Consider the following 18,946-nt stretch of genomic DNA (forward strand, 5'->3'; position numbering starts at 1 on the left):
CTGAAAAGAAACTTTGTGTTCCCAACAAGCTAGGTGAAGGACTGTTTTCACCCACACTTATCTCTCAGAAATGAGCATGTGGAGAGACTTTCATTCATCTAGCAAAAAGGAACGGTTTCAAGGGTAACATTTACTCTGATTTCTCAGTCTGTTTCCTAGTCCCGTTTTGAAGTTCCTGCAGTTTTCACTATACAACCGAGTTGGAGCTAGTACCTCCCCATATATATGTAAGGAGTGTATTTTGCAACTGAAAAGAAACTTTTTGTTCCCAAAAAGTACGTGAATGACAGCTTTCACACACACTTATCTCTCAGAACTGAGCATGTGGAGAGACGTTCGTTCATCTAGCACAAAGGGAACACGTTGCAGGAGAAACTTTTACTCTTATTTCTCAGTTGGCTTCCTAGGGCCAGTATGCTTTTCCTCCTGTTTTATCTGTAAGACCGAGTTGGGACTAGTACTTCCCCATATATATGTATGGAGGGTAGTTTGGAACTGAAAAGTAACTTTGTGTTCCAAACAAGCTATTTGAAGGACGGCTTTCAAACACACTTATCCCTCAGAACTGAGCATGTGGAGAGACGTTCGTTCATCTAGCACAAAAGGAACGGTTTGCAGGAGAAAATTTTCTCTGTTTTCTCAGTGTGTTTCCTAGTTCCTGTATGAAGTTCCTGCAGTTTTCACCGTAAAACCGAGTTGGAGTTTGTACCAACCCATATATATGTATGGAGTGTAGTTTACATCTGAAAAGAAACTTTGTGTTGCCAACAAGCTAGGTGAAGGACGGCTTTAACACACATATATCTCTCAGAACAGAAACTGTGGAGAAACTTTCGTTCAACTAGCACAAAGAGAACGGGTTGCAGGTGTAACTTTTACTCTGGTTTCTCAGTCGGCTTCCTAGTGCCGGTATGATGTTCCTGCTGTTTTATCTGTAAAACAGAGTTGGAGCTTGTACCTCCCCATATATAAGTAAGTAGTGTAGGTTGCAACTTAATAGTAACTTTGGGTTCCCAAAAAGCTAGGTGAAGGACGGCTTTCACACACACTGATCTCTCAGAACGTAGCATGTGCAGAGACACTCGTTCATCTAGCAAACAAGGAACGGTTGGCAGGATAATCATTTACACTGGTATCTCAGTCGGTTTCCTAGTGCCGGTTGGATGTTCCTGCATTTTTCACTGTAAAACAGAGTTGGAGCTACTAACTCCCAATATATATGTATGGAGTGTAATTTGCAACTGAAAAGATACTTTGTGTTCCCAACAAGCTAGGTGAAGGACGGCTTTCACACACACTTATTTCTCAGAACTGAGCATGTGGAGAGACGTACGTTCGTCTAGCACAAATGGAACGGGTTGCAGGAGAGAATTTTTCTATGGATTCTTTGTCTGTTTCCTAGTGCCGGTTTGAAGTTCCTGCAGTTTTCACTGTAAAAAAACTTGGAGGTATTACCAAAACATAGATATGTATGGAATAGAGTTTGCAACTGAAAAGAAACTTTGTGTTTCCAACAAGCTAGGTGAAGGACTGTTTTCACACACACTTATCTCTGAGAACTGAGCATGTGGACAGACGTTCGTACATCTAGCACAAACTGGAACTTTTGCAGGGGAAAATTTTACTTTGGTTTCTCAGTCTGCTTAAAAGTGCCGGTGGGATTTTAATGCATTTTTCACAGTAAAACCGAGTTGGTTCTCGTACGTACCCATATATATGTATGGATTGTAGTTTGCAACTTAATAGTAATTTTGTGTTCCCAAAAAGCTAGGTGAAGGACGGCTTTCACACACACTTATCTCTCAGATCGTAGCATGTGGAGAGACGTTCGTTCTTCTGGCAAAAAAAAACGATTGGGGGGATAATCATTTACTCTATTATCTAAGTCTGTTTCCTAGTGCCGGTTGGAAGTTCCTGCATTTTTCACTGTAAAACCGAGTTGGAGCTACTAATTCCCCATATATATTTATGGAGACTAGTTTGCAAATGAAAAGATACATTGTGTTCCCAACAAGCTAGGTGAAAAATGGCTTACACACACATTTATCTCTCAGAACGGAGCATGTGGAGAGACGTTCGTTCATCTAGCACAAATTGAACGGGTTGAAGGAGAAATTTTTCTCTGGTTTCTCAGTTTTTTCTTAGTGCCGGTTTGATGTTCCTGCAGTTTTCACTGTAAAAACGAGTTGGAGCTAGTACCAACCCATATATATGTATGGAGTGTAATTTGCAACTGAAAAGAAACTTTGTGTTCCCAACAAGGTAGGTGAAGGAAGGCTTTCACACACACTTATCTCTCAGAACTGAGCATGTGGAGAGACGTTCGTTCATCTAGCACAAATGGAACGGGTTGCAGCAGAAACTTTTACTCTGGTTTCTCAGTCTGTTTCCTAGTGCCAGTTTGAAGTTCCTGCAGTTTTCACTGTAAAATCGAGTTGGAGCTAGTACCAACCCATAGATATGTAGGGAGTGTAGTTTGCAACTAAAAAGAAGCTATGTGTTCCCAGCAAGCTAGGTGAAGGACGGCTTTCACACACACTCATCTCTGAGAACTGAGCATGTGGAGAGACGTTCTTTCATCTAGCACAAATGGAACGGGTTGCAGGAGAAACTTTTTCTCTGGTTTCTCAATCTGTTTCTTTGTGCCGGTTTGATGTTCCTGCAGTTTTAACTGTAAAAATGAGTAGGAGCTAGTATCAACCCATAGATAGGTTTGGAGTGTAGTTTGCAACTGAAAAGAAAATTTGTGTTCCCAACAAGCTAGTTGAACGAAGGCTTTCACACACACTTTTCTCTCAGAAGTGAGCATTTGGAGAGACGTTCTTTCATCTAGCACAAAGGGAACGGGTTTCCGGAGAAACTTTTTCTCTGGTTTCTCAGTCTGTTTCCTAGTGCCGGTTTGAAGTTCCTGCAGTTTTCACTGTAAAAACCTGTTGCATCTAGTACCAACCAATAGATATGTGTGGACTGTAGTTTGCAACTGAAAAGAAACTTTGTGTTCCCAACAAGCTAGGTGAAGGACGGCTTTCACTCACACTTATCTCTCAGAACTGAGCATGTGGAGAGACGTTCGTTTATGTAGCACAAAGGGAAAGGTTTGCAGGAGAAACTTTTACTCTGTATTCTCAGTCGCCTTCCTAGTGCCGGTTTGATATTCTTGCAGTTTTCACTGTAAAACCGATTTGAAGCTAGTACCAACCCATATATTTGTATGGAGTGTAATTTGCAACTGAAAAGAAACTTTGTGTAACCAACAAGCTAGTTGAAGGACGGCTTTAACACACAATTATCTCTCAGAACTGAGCATGTGGAGAGACGTTCTTTCATCTAGCACAAATGGAACGGGTTGCAGGAGAAATTTTTTCAATGGTTTCTCAGTGTTTTTCTTAGTGCCGGTTTGATGTTCCTGCAGTTTTCACTGTAAAAACGACTTGGAGCTAGTATCAACCCATAGATAGGTATGGAGTGTAGTTTGCAACTGAAAAGAAACTTTGTGTTCCCAACAAGCTAGGTGAAGTACGGATTTCACTCACACTTATCTCTCAGAACTGAGCATCTGGAGAGACGTTCATTCATCTAGCACAAAGGGAACGGTTTGCAGGAGAAACTTTTACTCTGGTTTCACATTCGGCTTCCCAGTGCCGGGTTGATGTTCCTGCTGTTTTATCTGTAAAATCAGGTTGGAGCTGGTAACCCCCATATATATTAATGGAGTGTAGTTTGCAACTGAAAAGAAACTTTGTGTTCCCAAAAATCTAGGTGAAGTATGGCTTTCACACACAATTATCTCTCAGAACTGAGCATGTGTAGAGATTTTCGTTCATCTAGCACAAAGGAAACAGTTGGCAGGACGAACATTTTCTCTGGTTTCTCAGTCTGTTTCCTAGTGCCAGTATGAAGTTCCTGAGTTTTCACTGTAAATCAGATTTGGAACTAATAATTCCTCATATATATGTTTGGGGTGTAGTTTTCAACTGAATAGAATGTTTGTGTTCCCAACAAGCTAGGTGAAGGACGGCTTTCACACACACATATCTCTCAGAACTTAGAATGTGGAGAGACGATCGTTCATCTAGCACAAAGGGAACGGTTTGCAGGGAAAATTTTACTCTGGTTTCTCAGTCTGTTTTCTAGTGCCGGTTTGATGTTCCTGCTTTTTTCACTGTAAAACCGAGTTGGAGCTACTAATTCCCCATATAAATATATGGATTGTAGTTTGCAACTGAAAAGATACTTTGTGTTCCTAACAAGCTAGGTGAAGGATGGCTTACACACACACTTATCTCTCAGAACTGAACATGTGGAGAGACGTTAGTTAATCTAGCACAAAGGGAACGGGTTGCCGGAGAAATTTTACTCTGATTTCTCAGTCTGTTTCCTAGTGCCGGTTTGAAGTTCCTGGAGTTTTCACTGTAAAAACGAGTTGGAGCTTGTACCAACCCATATATATGTATCTAATATAGTTTGCAACTGAAAAGAATCTTTGTATTCCCAACAAGCTAGTTGAAGGACGGCTTACAAACACAATTTTCTCTCAGAAGTGAGCATGTTGAGAGACGTTCTTTCATCTAGCACAAATGGAACGTGTTGAAGGAGAAATTTTTCTCTGCTTTCTCAGATTTTTCTTAGTGCCGGTTTGATGTTCCTGCAGTTTTCACTGTAAAAACGAGTTGGAGCTAGAATCAACCCATAGATAGGTATGGAGTGAAATTTGCAACTGAAAAGAAACTTTGTGTTCCCAAGAAGCTAGGTGAAGGACGCCTTTCACTCACACTTATCTCTCAGAACTGAGCATGTGGAGAGACGTTCGTTCATGTAGCATAAACGTAAGGGTTTGCAGGAGAAACTTTTACTCTGGATTCTCAGTCGGCTTCCTAGTTCCGGTTTGATGTTCCTGCAGTTTTCAGTGTAAAACAGATTTGGAGCTAGTACCAACCCATATATATTTATGGAGTGTAATTTGCAACTGAAAAGAAACTTTGTGTTCCCAACAAGGTAGGTGAAAGAAAGGCTTTCACACACACTTATCTCTCAGAACTGAGCATGTGGAGAGATGTTCGTTCATCTAGCACAAATGGAACGGGTTGCAGCAGAAACTTTTACTCTGGTTTCTCAGTCTGTTTCCTAGTGCCGGTTTGAAGTTCCTGCAGTTTTCACTGTAAAATCGAGTTGGAGCTAGTACCAACCCATAGATATGTAGGGAGTGTAGTTTGCAACTAAAAAGAAGCTATGTGTTCCCAGCAAGCTAGGTGAAGGACGGCTTTCACACACACTCATCTCTGAGAACTGAGCATGTGGAGAGACGTTCTTTCATCTAGCACAAATGGAACGGGTTGCAGGAGAAACTTTTTCTCTGGTTTCTCAATCTGTTTCTTTGTGCCGGTTTGATGTTCCTGCAGTTTTAACTGTAAAAATGAGTAGGAGCTAGTATCAACCCATAGATAGGTTTGGAGTGTAGTTTGCAACTGAAAAGAAAATTTGTGTTCCCAACAAGCTAGTTGAACGAAGGCTTTCACACACACTTTTCTCTCAGAAGTGAGCATGTGGAGAGACGTTCTTTCATCTAGCACAAAGGGAACGGGTTTCCGGAGAAACTTTTTCTCTGGTTTCTCAGTCTGTTTCCTAGTGCCGGTTTGAAGTTCCTGCAGTTTTCACTGTAAAAACGTGTTGCATCTAGTACCAACCAATAGATATGTGTGGACTGTAGTTTGAAACTGAAATGAATCTTTGTGTTCCCAACAAGCTAGTTGAAGGACGGCTTTCACTCACACTTATCTCTCAGAACTGAGCATGTGGAGAGACGTTCGTTTATGTAGCACAAAGGGAAAGGTTTGCAGGAGAAACTTTTACTCTGTATTCTCAGTCGCCTTCCTAGTGCCGGTTTGATATTCTTGCAGTTTTCACTGTAAAACCGATTTGAAGCTAGTACCAACCCATATATTTGTATGGAGTGTAATTTGCAACTGAAAAGAAACATTGTGTAACCAACAAGCTAGTTGAAGGACGGCTTTAACACACACTTATCTCTCAGAACTGAGCATGTGGAGAGACGTTCTTTCATCTAGCACAAATGGAATGGGTTGCAGGAGAAATTTTTTCAATGGTTTCTCAGTCTTTTTCTTAGTGCCGGTTTGATGTTCCGGCAGTTTTCACTGTAAAAACGACTTGGAGCTAGTATCAACCCATAGATAGGTATGGAGTGTAGTTTGCAACTGAAAAGAAATTTTGTGTTCCCAACAAGCTAGGTGAAGTACGGTTTTCACTCACACTTATCTCTCAGAACTGAGCATCTGGAGAGACGTTCATTCATCTAGCACAAAGGGAACGGTTTGCAGGAGAAACTTTTACTCTGGTTTCACATTCGGCTTCCCAGTGCCGGGTTGATGTTCCTGCTGTTTTATCTGTAAAATCAGGTTGGAGCTGGTAACCCCCATATATATTTATGGAGTGTAGTTTGCAACTGAAAAGAAACTTTGTGTTCCCAAAAATCTAGGTGAAGTATGGCTTTCACACACAATTATCTCTCAGAACTGAGCATGTGTAGAGATTTTCGTTCATCTAGCACAAAGGAAACAGTTTGCAGGAGGAACATTTTCTCTGGTTTCACAGTCTGTTTCCTAGTGCCAGTATGAAGTTCCTGAGTTTCCCTGTAAATCAGATTTGGAACTAATAATTCCTCATATATATGTTTAGGGTGTAGTTTTCAACTGAATAGAATGTTTGTGTTCCCAACAAGCTAGGTGAAGGACGGCTTTCACACACACATATCTCTCAGAACTTAGCATGTGGAGAGACGATCGTTAATCTAGCACAAAGGGAACGGTTTGCAGGGAAAATTTTACTCTGGTTTCTCAGTCTGTTTTCTAGTGCCGGTTTGATGTTCCTGCTTTTTTCACTGTAAAACTGAGTTGGAGCTACTAATTCCCCATATAAATATATGGAGTGTAGTTTGCAACTGAAAAGATACTTTGTGTTCCTAACAAGCTAGGTGAAGGATGGCTTACACACACACTTATCTCTCAGAACTGAACATGTGGAGAGACTTTAGTTAATCTAGCACAAAGGGAACGGGTTGCCGGAGAAATTTTACTCTGATTTCTCAGTCTGTTTCCTAGTGCCGGTTTGAAGTTCCTGGAGTTTTCACTGTAAAAACGAGTTGGAGCTTGTACCAACCCATATATATGTATTTAATATAGTTTGCAACTGAAAAGAAACTTTGTATTCCCAACAAGATAGGTGAAGGACGGCTTACAAACACAATTTTCTCTCAGATGTGAGCATGTTGAGAGACGTACTTTCATCTAGCACAAATGGAACGGGTTGCAGGAGAGAATTTTTCTATGGTTTCTTTGTCTGTTTCCTAGTGCCGGTTTGAAGTTCCTGCAGTTTTCACTGTAAAAAAAGTTGGAGGTATTACCAAAACATAGATATGTATGGAATAGAGTTTGCAACTGAAAAGAAACTTTGTGTTTCCAACAAGCTAGGTGAAGGTCTGTTTTCACACACACTTATCTCTGAGAACTGAGCATGTGGACAGACGTTCGTACATCTAGCACAAACTGGAACTTTTGCAGGGGAAAATTTTACTTTGGTTTCTCAGTCTGCTTAAAAGTGCCGGTGGGATTTTAATGCATTTTTCACAGTAAAACCGAGTTGGTTCTCGTACGTTCCCATATATATGTATGGATTGTAGTTTGCAACTTAATAGTAATTTTGTGTTCCCAAAAAGCTAGGTGAAGGACGGCTTTCACACACACTTATCTCTCAGAACGTAGCATGTGGAGAGACGTTCGTTCTTCTGGCAAAAAAAACGGTTGTGGGGATAATCATTTACTCTATTATCTCAGTCTGTTTCCTAGTGCCGGTTGGAAGTTCCTGCATTTTTCACTGTAAAACCGAGTTGGAGCTACTAATTCCCCATATAAATATATGGATTGTAGTTTGCAACTGAAAAGATACTTTGTGTTCCTAACAAGCTAGGTGAAGGATGGCTTACACACACACTTATCTCTCAGAACTGAACATGTGGAGAGACGTTAGTTAATCTAGCACAAAGGGAACGGGTTGCCGGAGAAATTTTACTCTGATTTCTCAGTCTGTTTCCTAGTGCCGGTTTGAAGTTCCTGGAGTTTTCACTGTAAAAACGAGTTGGAGCTTGTACCAACATATATATATGTATCTAATATAGTTTGCAACTGAAAAGAATCTTTGTATTCCCAACAAGCTAGGTGAAGGACGGCTTACAAACACAATTTTCTCTCAGAAGTGAGCATGTTGAGAGACGTTCTTTCATCTAGCACAAATGGAACGGGTTGAAGGAGAAATTTTTCTCTGCTTTCTCAGATTTTTCTTAATGCCGGTTTGATGTTCCTGCAGTTTTCACTGTAAAAACGAGTTGGAGCTAGAATCAACCCATAGATAGGTATGGAGTGAAGTTTGCAACTGAAAAGAAACTTTGTGTTCCCAAGAAGCTAGGTGAAGGACGCCTTTCACTCACACTTATCTCTCAGAACTGAGCATGTGGAGAGACGTTCGTTCATGTAGCATAAACGTAAGGGTTTGCAGGAGAAACTTTTACTCTGGATTCTCAGTCGGCTTCCTAGTTCCGGTTTGATGTTCCTGCAGTTTTCAGTGTAAAACAGATTTGGAGCTAGTACCAACCCATATATATTTATGGAGTGTAATTTGCAACTGAAAAGAAACTTTGTGTTCCCAACAAGGTAGGTGAAAGAAAGGCTTTCACACACACTTATCTCTCAGAACTGAGCATGTGGAGAGATGTTCGTTCATCTAGCACAAATGGAACGGGTTGCAGCAGAAACTTTTACTCTGGTTTCTCAGTCTGTTTCCTAGTGCCGGTTTGAAGTTCCTGCAGTTTTCACTGTAAAATCGAGTTGGAGCTAGTACCAACCCATAGATATGTAGGGAGTGTAGTTTGCAACTAAAAAGAAGCTATGTGTTCCCAGCAAGCTAGGTGAAGGACGGCTTTCACACACACTCATCTCTGAGAACTGAGCATGTGGAGAGACGTTCTTTCATCTAGCACAAATGGAACGGGTTGCAGGAGAAACTTTTTCTCTGGTTTCTCAATCTGTTTCTTTGTGCCGGTTTGATGTTCCTGCAGTTTTAACTGTAAAAATGAGTAGGAGCTAGTATCAACCCATAGATAGGTTTGGAGTGTAGTTTGCAACTGAAAAGAAAATTTGTGTTCCCAACAAGCTAGTTGAACGAAGGCTTTCACACACACTTTTCTCTCAGAAGTGAGCATGTGGAGAGACGTTCTTTCATCTAGCACAAAGGGAACGGGTTTCCGGAGAAACTTTTTCTCTGGTTTCTCAGTCTGTTTCCTAGTGCCGGTTTGAAGTTCCTGCAGTTTTCACTGTAAAAACGTGTTGCATCTAGTACCAACCAATAGATATGTATGGACTGTAGTTTGAAACTGAAATGAATCTTTGTGTTCCCAACAAGCTAGTTGAAGGACGGCTTTCACTCACACTTATCTCTCAGAACTGAGCATGTGGAGAGACGTTCGTTTATGTAGCACAAAGGGAAAGGTTTGCAGGAGAAACTTTTACTCTGTATTCTCAGTCGCCTTCCTAGTGCCGGTTTGATATTCTTGCAGTTTTCACTGTAAAACCGATTTGAAGCTAGTACCAACCCATATATTTGTATGGAGTGTAATTTGCAACTGAAAAGAAACATTGTGTAACCAACAAGCTAGTTGAAGGACGGCTTTAACACACACTTATCTCTCAGAACTGAGCATGTGGAGAGACGTTCTTTCATCTAGCACAAATGGAATGGGTTGCAGGAGAAATTTTTTCAATGGTTTCTCAGTCTTTTTCTTAGTGCCGGTTTGATGTTCCGGCAGTTTTCACTGTAAAAACGACTTGGAGCTAGTATCAACCCATAGATAGGTATGGAGTGTAGTTTGCAACTGAAAAGAAATTTTGTGTTCCCAACAAGCTAGGTGAAGTACGGTTTTCACTCACACTTATCTCTCAGAACTGAGCATCTGGAGAGACGTTCATTCATCTAGCACAAAGGGAACGGTTTGCAGGAGAAACTTTTAATCTGGTTTCACATTCGGCTTCCCAGTGCCGGGTTGATGTTCCTGCTGTTTTATCTGTAAAATCAGGTTGGAGCTGGTAACCCCCATATATATTTATGGAGTGTAGTTTGCAACTGAAAAGAAACTTTGTGTTCCCAAAAATCTAGGTGAAGTATGGCTTTCACACACAATTATCTCTCAGAACTGAGCATGTGTAGAGATTTTCGTTCATCTAGCACAAAGGAAACAGTTTGCAGGAGGAACATTTTCTCTGGTTTCACAGTCTGTTTCCTAGTGCCAGTATGAATTTCCTGAGTTTCCCTGTAAATCAGATTTGGAACTAATAATTCCTCATATATATGTTTAGGGTGTAGTTTTCAACTGAATAGAATGTTTGTGTTCCCAACAAGCTAGGTGAAGGACGGCTTTCACACACACATATCTCTCAGAACTTAGCATGTGGAGAGACGATCGTTAATCTAGCACAAAGGGAACGGTTTGCAGGGAAAATTTTACTCTGGTTTCTCAGTCTGTTTTCTAGTGCCGGTTTGATGTTCCTGCTTTTTTCACTGTAAAACTGAGTTGGAGCTACTAATTCCCCATATAAATATATGGAGTGTAGTTTGCAACTGAAAAGATACTTTGTGTTCCTAACAAGCTAGGTGAAGGATGGCTTACACACACACTTATCTCTCAGAACTGAACATGTGGAGAGACGTTAGTTAATCTAGCACAAAGGGAACGGGTTGCCGGAGAAATTTTACTCTGATTTCTCAGTCTGTTTCCTAGTGCCGGTTTGAAGTTCCTGGAGTTTTCACTGTAAAAACGAGTTGGAGCTTGTACCAACCCATATATATGTATTTAATATAGTTTGCAACTGAAAAGAAACTTTGTATTCCCAACAAGCTAGGTGAAGGACGGCTTACAAACACAATTTTCTCTCAGATGTGAGCATGTTGAGAGACGTACTTTCATCTAGCACAAATGGAACGGGTTGCAGGAGAGAATTTTTCTATGGTTTCTTTGTCTGTTTCCTAGTGCCGGTTTGAAGTTCCTGCAGTTTTCACTGTAAAAAAAGTTGGAGGTATTACCAAAACATAGATATGTATGGAATAGAGTTTGCAACTGAAAAGAAACTTTGTGTTTCCAACAAGCTAGGTGAAGGACTGTTTTCACACACACTTATCTCTGAGAACTGAGCATGTGGACAGACGTTCGTACATCTAGCACAAACTGGAACTTTTGCAGGGGAAAATTTTACTTTGGTTTCTCAGTCTGCTTAAAAGTGCCGGTGGGATTTTAATGCATTTTTCACAGTAAAACCGAGTTGGTTCTCGTACGTTCCCATATATATGTATGGATTGTAGTTTGCAACTTAATAGTAATTTTGTGTTCCCAAAAAGCTAGGTGAAGGACGGCTTTCACACACACTTATCTCTCAGAACGTAGCATGTGGAGAGACGTTCGTTCTTCTGGCAAAAAAAACGGTTGTGGGGATAATCATTTACTCTATTATCTCAGTCTGTTTCCTAGTGCCGGTTGGAAGTTCCTGCATTTTTCACTGTAAAACCGAGTTGGAGCTACTAATTCCCCATATATATTTATGGAGACTAGTTTGCAACTGAAAAGATACATTGTGTTCCCAACAAGCTAGGTGAAAAATGGCTTACACACACATTTATCTCTCAGAACTGAGCATGTGGAGAGACGTTCGTTTATCTAGCACAAATTGAACGGGTTGAAGGTGAAATTTTTCTCTGGTTTCTCAGTTTTTTCTTAGTGCCGGTTTGATGTTCCTGCAGTTTTCACTGTAAAAACGAGTTGGAGCTAGAATCAACCCATAGATAGGTATGGAGTGAAATTTGCAACTGAAAAGAAACTTTGTGTTCCCAACAAGTTAGGTGAAGGACGCCTTTCACTCACACTTATCTCTCAGAACTGAGCATGTGGAGAGACGTTCGTTCATGTAGCACAAAGGTAAGGGTTTGCAGGAGAAACTTTTACTCTGTATTCTCAGTCGGCTTCCTAGTTCCGGTTTGATGTTCCTGCAGTTTTCACTGTAAAACAGATTTGGAGCTAGTACAAACCCATATATATGTATGGAGTGTAATTTGCAACTGAAAAGAAACTTTGTGTTCCCAACAAGGTAGGTGAAGGACGGCTTTCACACACACTTTTCTCTCAGAACTGAGCATGTGGAGAGACGTTCGTTCATCTAGCACAAATGGAACGGGTTGCAGCAGAAACTTTTACTCTGGTTTCTCAGTCTGTTTCCTAGTGCAGGTTTGAAGTTCCTGCAATTTTCACTGTAAAATCGAGTTGGAGCTAGTACCAACCCATAGATATGTAGGGAGTGTAGTTTGCAACTAAAAAGAAGCTATGTGTTCCCAGCAAGCTAGGTGAAGGACGGCTTTCACACACACTCATCTCTGAGAACTGAGCATGTGGAGAGACGTTCTTTCATCTAGCACAAATGGAACGGGTTGCAGGAGAAACTTTTTCTCTGGTTTCTCAATCTGTTTCTTTGTGCCGGTTTGATGTTCCTGCAGTTTTAACTGTAAAAATGAGTAGGAGCTAGTATCAACCCATAGATAGGTTTGGAGTGTAGTTTGCAACTGAAAAGAAAATTTGTGTTCCCAACAAGCTAGTTGAACGAAGGCTTTCACACACACTTTTCTCTCAGAAGTGAGCATGTGGAGAGACGTTCTTTCATCTAGCACAAAGGGAACGGGTTTCCGGAGAAACTTTTTCTCTGGTTTCTCAGTCTGTTTCCTAGTGCCGGTTTGAAGTTCCTGCAGTTTTCACTGTAAAAACGTGTTGCATCTAGTACCAACCAATAGATATGTGTGGACTGTAGTTTGCAACTGAAAAGAAACTTTGTGTTCCCAACAAGCTAGGTGAAGGACGGCTTTCACTCACACTTATCTCTCAGAACTGAGCATGTGGAGAGAAGTTCGTTTATGTAGCATAAAGGGAAAGGTTTGCAGGAGAAACTTTTACTCTGTATTCTCAGTCGCCTTCCTAGTGCCGGTTTGATATTCTTGCAGTTTTCACTGTAAAACCGATTTGAAGCTAGTACCAACCCATATATTTGTATGGAGTGTAATTTGCAACTGAAAAGAAACTTTGTGTAACCAACAAGCTAGTTGAAGGACGGCTTTAGCTCACACTTATCTCTCAGAACTGAGCATATGGAGAGACGTTCTTTCATCTAGCAGAAATGAAACGGGTTGCAGGAGAAATTTTTTCAATGGTTTCTCAGTCTTTTTCTTAGTGCCGGTTTGATGTTCCTGCAGTTTTCACTGTAAAAACGACTTGGAGCTAGTATCAACCCATAGATAGGTATGGAGTGTAGTTTGCAACTGAAAAGAAACTTTGTGTTCCCAACAAGCTAGATGAAGTACGGAATTCACTCACACTTATCTCTCAGAACTGAGCATCTGTAGAGACGTTCATTCATCTAGCACAAAGGGAACGGTTTGCAGGAGATACTTTTACTCTGGTTTCACATTCGGCTTCCCAGTGCCGGGTTGATGTTCCTGCTGTTTTATCTGTAAAATCAGGTTGGAGCTGGTAACCCCCATTTATATTAATGGAGTGTAGTTTGCAACTGAAAAGAAACTTTGTGTTCCCAAAAATCTAGGTGAAGTATGGCTTTCACACACAATTATCTCTCAGAACTGAGCATGTGTAGAGATTTTCGTTCATCTAGCACAAAGGAAACAGTTGGCAGGACGAACATTTTCTCTGGTTTCTCAGTCTGTTTCCTAGTGCCAGTATGAAGTTCCTGAGTTTTCACTGTAAATCAGATTTGGAACTAATAATTCCTCATATATATGTTTGGGGTGTAGTTTTCAACTGAATAGAATGTTTGTGTTCCCAACAAGCTAGGTGAAGGACGGCTTTCACACACACATATCTCTCAGAACTTAGCATGTGGAGAGACGATCGTTCATCTAGCACAAAGGGAACGGTTTGCAGGGAAAGTTTTACTCTGGTTTTTCAGTCTGTTTTCTAGTGCCGGTTTGATGTTCCTGCTTTTTTCACTGTAAAACTGAGTTGGAGCTACTAATTCCCCATATAAATATATGGATTGTAGTTTGCAACTGAAAAGATACTTTGTGTTCCTAACAAGCTAGGTGAAGGATGGCTTACACACACACTTATCTCTCAGAACTGAACATGTGGAGAGACGTTAGTTAATCTAGCACAAAGGGAACGGGTTGCCGGAGAAATTTTACTCTGATTTCTCAGTCTGTTTCCTAGTGCCGGTTTGAAGTTCCTGGAGTTTTCACTGTAAAAACGAGTTGGAGCTTGTACCAACGCATATATATGTATTTAATATAGTTTGCAACTGAAAAGAATCTTTGTATTCCCAACAAGCTAGGTGAAGGACGGCTTACAAACACAATTTTCTCTCAGAAGTGAGCATGTTGAGAGACGTTCTTTCATCTAGCACAAATGGAACGGGTTGAAGGAGAAATTTTTCTCTGGTTTCTCAGTTTTTTCTTAGTGCCGGTTTGATGTTCCTGCAGTTTTCACTGTAAAAACGAGTTGGAGCTAGAATCAACCCATAGATAGGTATGGAGTGAAGTTTGCAACTGAAAAGTAACTTTGTGTTCCCACGAAGCTAGGTGAAGGACGCCTTTCACTCACACTTATCTCTCAGAACTGAGCATGTGGAGAGACGTTCGTTCATGTAGCACAAAGGTAAGGGTTTGCAGGAGAAACTTTTACTCTGGATTCTCAGTCGGCTTCCTAGTTCCGGTTTGATGTTCCTGCAGTTTTCAGTGTAAAACAGATTTGGAGCTAGTACCAACCCATATATATTTATGGAGTGTAATTTGCAACTGAAAAGAAACTTTGTGTTCCCAACAAGGTAGGTGAAAGAAAGGCTTTCACACACACTTATCTCTCAGAACTGAGCATGTGGAGAGACGTTCGTTCATCTAGCACAAATGGAACGGGTTGCAGCAGAAACTTTTACTCTGGTTTCTCAGTCTGTTTCCTAGTGCCGGTTTGAAGTTCCTGCAGTTTTCACTGTAAAATCGAGTTGGAGCTAGTACCAACCCATAGATATGTAGGGAGTGTAGTTTGCAACTAAAAAGAAGCTATGTGTTCCCAGCAAGCTAGGTGAAGGACGGCTTTCACACACACTCATCTCTGAGAACTGAGCATGTGGAGAGACGTTCTTTCATCTAGCACAAATGGAACGGGTTGCAGGAGAAACTTTTTCTCTGGTTTCTCAATCTGTTTCTTTGTGCCGGTTTGATGTTCCTGCAGTTTTAACTGTAAAAATGAGTAGGAGCTAGTATCAACCCATAGATAGGTTTGGAGTGTAGTTTGCAACTGAAAAGAAAATTTGTGTTCCCAACAAGCTAGTTGAACGAAGGCTTTCACACACACTTTTCTCTCAGAAGTGAGCATGTGGAGAGACGTTCTTTCATCTAGCACAAAGGGAACGGGTTTCCGGAGAAACTTTTTCTCTGGTTTCTCAGTCTGTTTCCTAGTGCCGGTTTGAAGTTCCTGCAGTTTTCACTGTAAAAACGTGTTGCATCTAGTACCAACCAATAGATATGTGTGGACTGTAGTTTGAAACTGAAATGAATCTTTGTGTTCCCAACAAGCTAGTTGAAGGAAGGCTTTCACTCACACTTATCTCTCAGAACTGAGCATGTGGAGAGACATTCGTTTATGTAGCACAAAGGGAAAGGTTTGCAGGAGAAACTTTTACTCTGTATTCTCAGTCGCCTTCCTAGTGCCGGTTTGATGTTCCTGCAGTTTTCACTGTAAAAACGACTTGGAGCTAGTATCAACCCATAGATAGGTATGGAGTGTAGTTTGCAACTGAAAAGAAACTTTGTGTTCCCAATAAGCTAGGTGAAGTACGGTTTTTACTCACACTTATCTCTCAGAACTGAGCATCTGGAGAGACGTTCATTCATCTAGCACAAAGGGAACGGTTTGCAGGAGAAACTTTTACTCTGGTTTCACATTCGGCTTCCCAGTGCCGGGTTGATGTTCCTGCTGTTTTATCTGTAAAATCAGGTTGGAGCTGGTAACCCCCATATATATTTATGGAGTGTAGTTTGCAACTGAAAAGAAACTTTGTGTTCCCAAAAATCTAGGTGAAGTATGGCTTTCACACACAATTATCTCTCAGAACTGAGCATGTGTAGAGATTTTCGTTCATCTAGCACAAAGGAAACAGTTTGCAGGAGGAACATTTTCTCTGGTTTCACAGTCTGTTTCCTAGTGCCAGTATGAAGTTCCTGAGTTTTCACTGTAAATCAGATTTGGAACTAATAATTCCTCATATATATGTTTAGGGTGTAGTTTTCAACTGAATAGAATGTTTGTGTTCCCAACAAGCTAGGTGAAGGACGGCTTTCACACACACATATCTCTCAGAACTTAGCATGTGGAGAGACGATCGTTAATCTAGCACAAAAGGAACGGTTTGCAGGGAAAATTTTACTCTGGTTTCTCAGTCTGTTTTCTAGTGCCGGTTTGATGTTCCTGCTTTTTTCACTGTAAAACTGAGTTGGAGCTACTAATTCCCCATATAAATATATGGAGTGTAGTTTGCAACTGAAAAGATACTTTGTGTTCCTAACAAGCTAGGTGAAGGATGGCTTACACACACACTTATCTCTCAGAACTGAACATGTGGAGAGACGTTAGTTAATCTAGCACAAAGGGAACGGGTTGCCGGAGAAATTTTACTCTGATTTCTCAGTCTGTTTCCTAGTGCCGGTTTGAAGTTCCTGGAGTTTTCACTGTAAAAACGAGTTGGAGCTTGTACCAACCCATATATATGTATTTAATATAGTTTGCAACTGAAAAGAAACTTTGTATTCCCAACAAGCTAGGTGAAGGACGGCTTACAAACACAATTTTCTCTCAGATGTTAGCATGTTGAGAGACGTACTTTCATCTAGCACAAATGGAACGGGTTGCAGGAGAGAATTATTCTATGGTTTCTTTGTCTGTTTCCTAGTGCCGGTTTGAAGTTCCTGCAGTTTTCACTGTAAAAAAAGTTGGAGGTATTACCAAAACATAGATATGTATGGAATAGAGTTTGCAACTGAAAAGAAACTTTGTGTTTCCAACAAGCTAGGTGAAGGACTGTTTTCACACACACTTATCTCTGAGAACTGAGCATGTGGACAGACGTTCGTACATCTAGCACAAACTGGAACTTTTGCAGGGGAAAATTTTACTTTGGTTTCTCAGTCTGCTTAAAAGTGCCGGTGGGATTTTAATGCATTTTTCACAGTAAAACCGAGTTGGTTCTCGTACGTTCCCATATATATGTATGGATTGTAGTTTGCAACTTAATAGTAATTTTGTGTTCCCAAAAAGCTAGGTGAAGGACGGCTTTCACACACACTTATCTCTCAGAACGTAGCATGTGGAGAGACGTTCGTTCTTCTGGCAAAAAAAACGGTTGTGGGGATAATCATTTACTCTATTATCTCAGTCTGTTTCCTAGTGCCGGTTGGAAGTTCCTGCATTTTTCACTGTAAAACCGAGTTGGAGCTACTAATTCCCCATATATATTTATGGAGACTAGTTTGCAACTGAAAAGATACATTGTGTTCCCAACAAGCTAGGTGAAAAATGGCTTACACACACATTTATCTCTCAGAACTGAGCATGTGGAGAGACGTTCGTTCATCTAGCACAAATTGAACGGGTTGAAGGTGAAATTTTTCTCTGGTTTCTCAGTTTTTTCTTAGTGCCGGTTTGATGTTCCTGCAGTTTTCACTGTAAAAACGAGTTGGAGCTAGAATCAACCCATAGATAGGTATGGAGTGTAATTTGCAACTGAAAAGAAACTGTGTGTTCCCAACAAGGTAGGTGAAAGAAAGGCTTTCACACACACTTATCTCTCAGAACTGAGCATGTGGAGAGACGTTCGTTTATGTAGCATAAAGGGAAAGGTTTGCAGGAGAAACTTTTACTCTGTATTCTCAGTCGCCTTCCTAGTGCCGGTTTGATATTCTTGCAGTTTTCACTGTAAAACCGATTTGAAGCTAGTACCAACCCATATATTTGTATGGAGTGTAATTTGCAACTGAAAAGAAACTTTGTGTAACCAACAAGCTAGTTGAAGGACGGCTTTAGCACACACTTATCTCTCAGAACTGAGCATGTGGAGAGACGTTCTTTCATCTAGCAGAAATGAAACGGGTTGCAGGAGAAATTTTTTCAATGGTTTCTCAGTCTTTTTCTTAGTGCCGGTTTGATGTTCCTGCAGTTTTCACTGTAAAAACGACTTGGAGCTAGTATCAACCCATAGATAGGTATGGAGTGTAGTTTGCAACTGAAAAGAAACTTTGTGTTCCCAACAAGCTAGATGAAGTACGGATTTCACTCACACTTATCTCTCAGAACTGAGCATCTGGAGAGACGTTCATTCATCTAGCACAAAGGGAACGGTTTGCAGGAGATACTTTTACTCTGGTTTCACATTCGGCTTCCCAGTGCCGGGTTGATGTTCCTGCTGTTTTATCTGTAAAATCAGGTTGGAGCTGGTAACCCCCATATATATTTATGGAGTGTAGTTTGCAACTGAAAAGAAACTTTGTGTTCCCAAAAATCTAGGTGAAGTATGGCTTTCACACACAATTATCTCTCAGAACTGAGCATGTGTAGAGATTTTCGTTCATCTAGCACAAAGGAAACAGTTTGCAGGACGAACATTTTCTCTGGTTTCTCAGTCTGTTTCCTAGTGCCAGTATGAAGTTCCTGAGTTTTCACTGTAAATCAGATTTGGAACTAATAATTCCTCATATATATGTTTGGGGTGTAGTTTTCAACTGAATAGAATGTTTGTGTTCCCAACAAGCTAGGTGAAGGACGGCTTTCACACACACATATCTCTCAGAA

The sequence above is a fragment of the Camelus bactrianus genome, chromosome 19, assembly GCF_048773025.1.
Source record: "Camelus bactrianus isolate YW-2024 breed Bactrian camel chromosome 19, ASM4877302v1, whole genome shotgun sequence".
NCBI lineage: Eukaryota > Metazoa > Chordata > Mammalia > Artiodactyla > Camelidae > Camelus > Camelus bactrianus.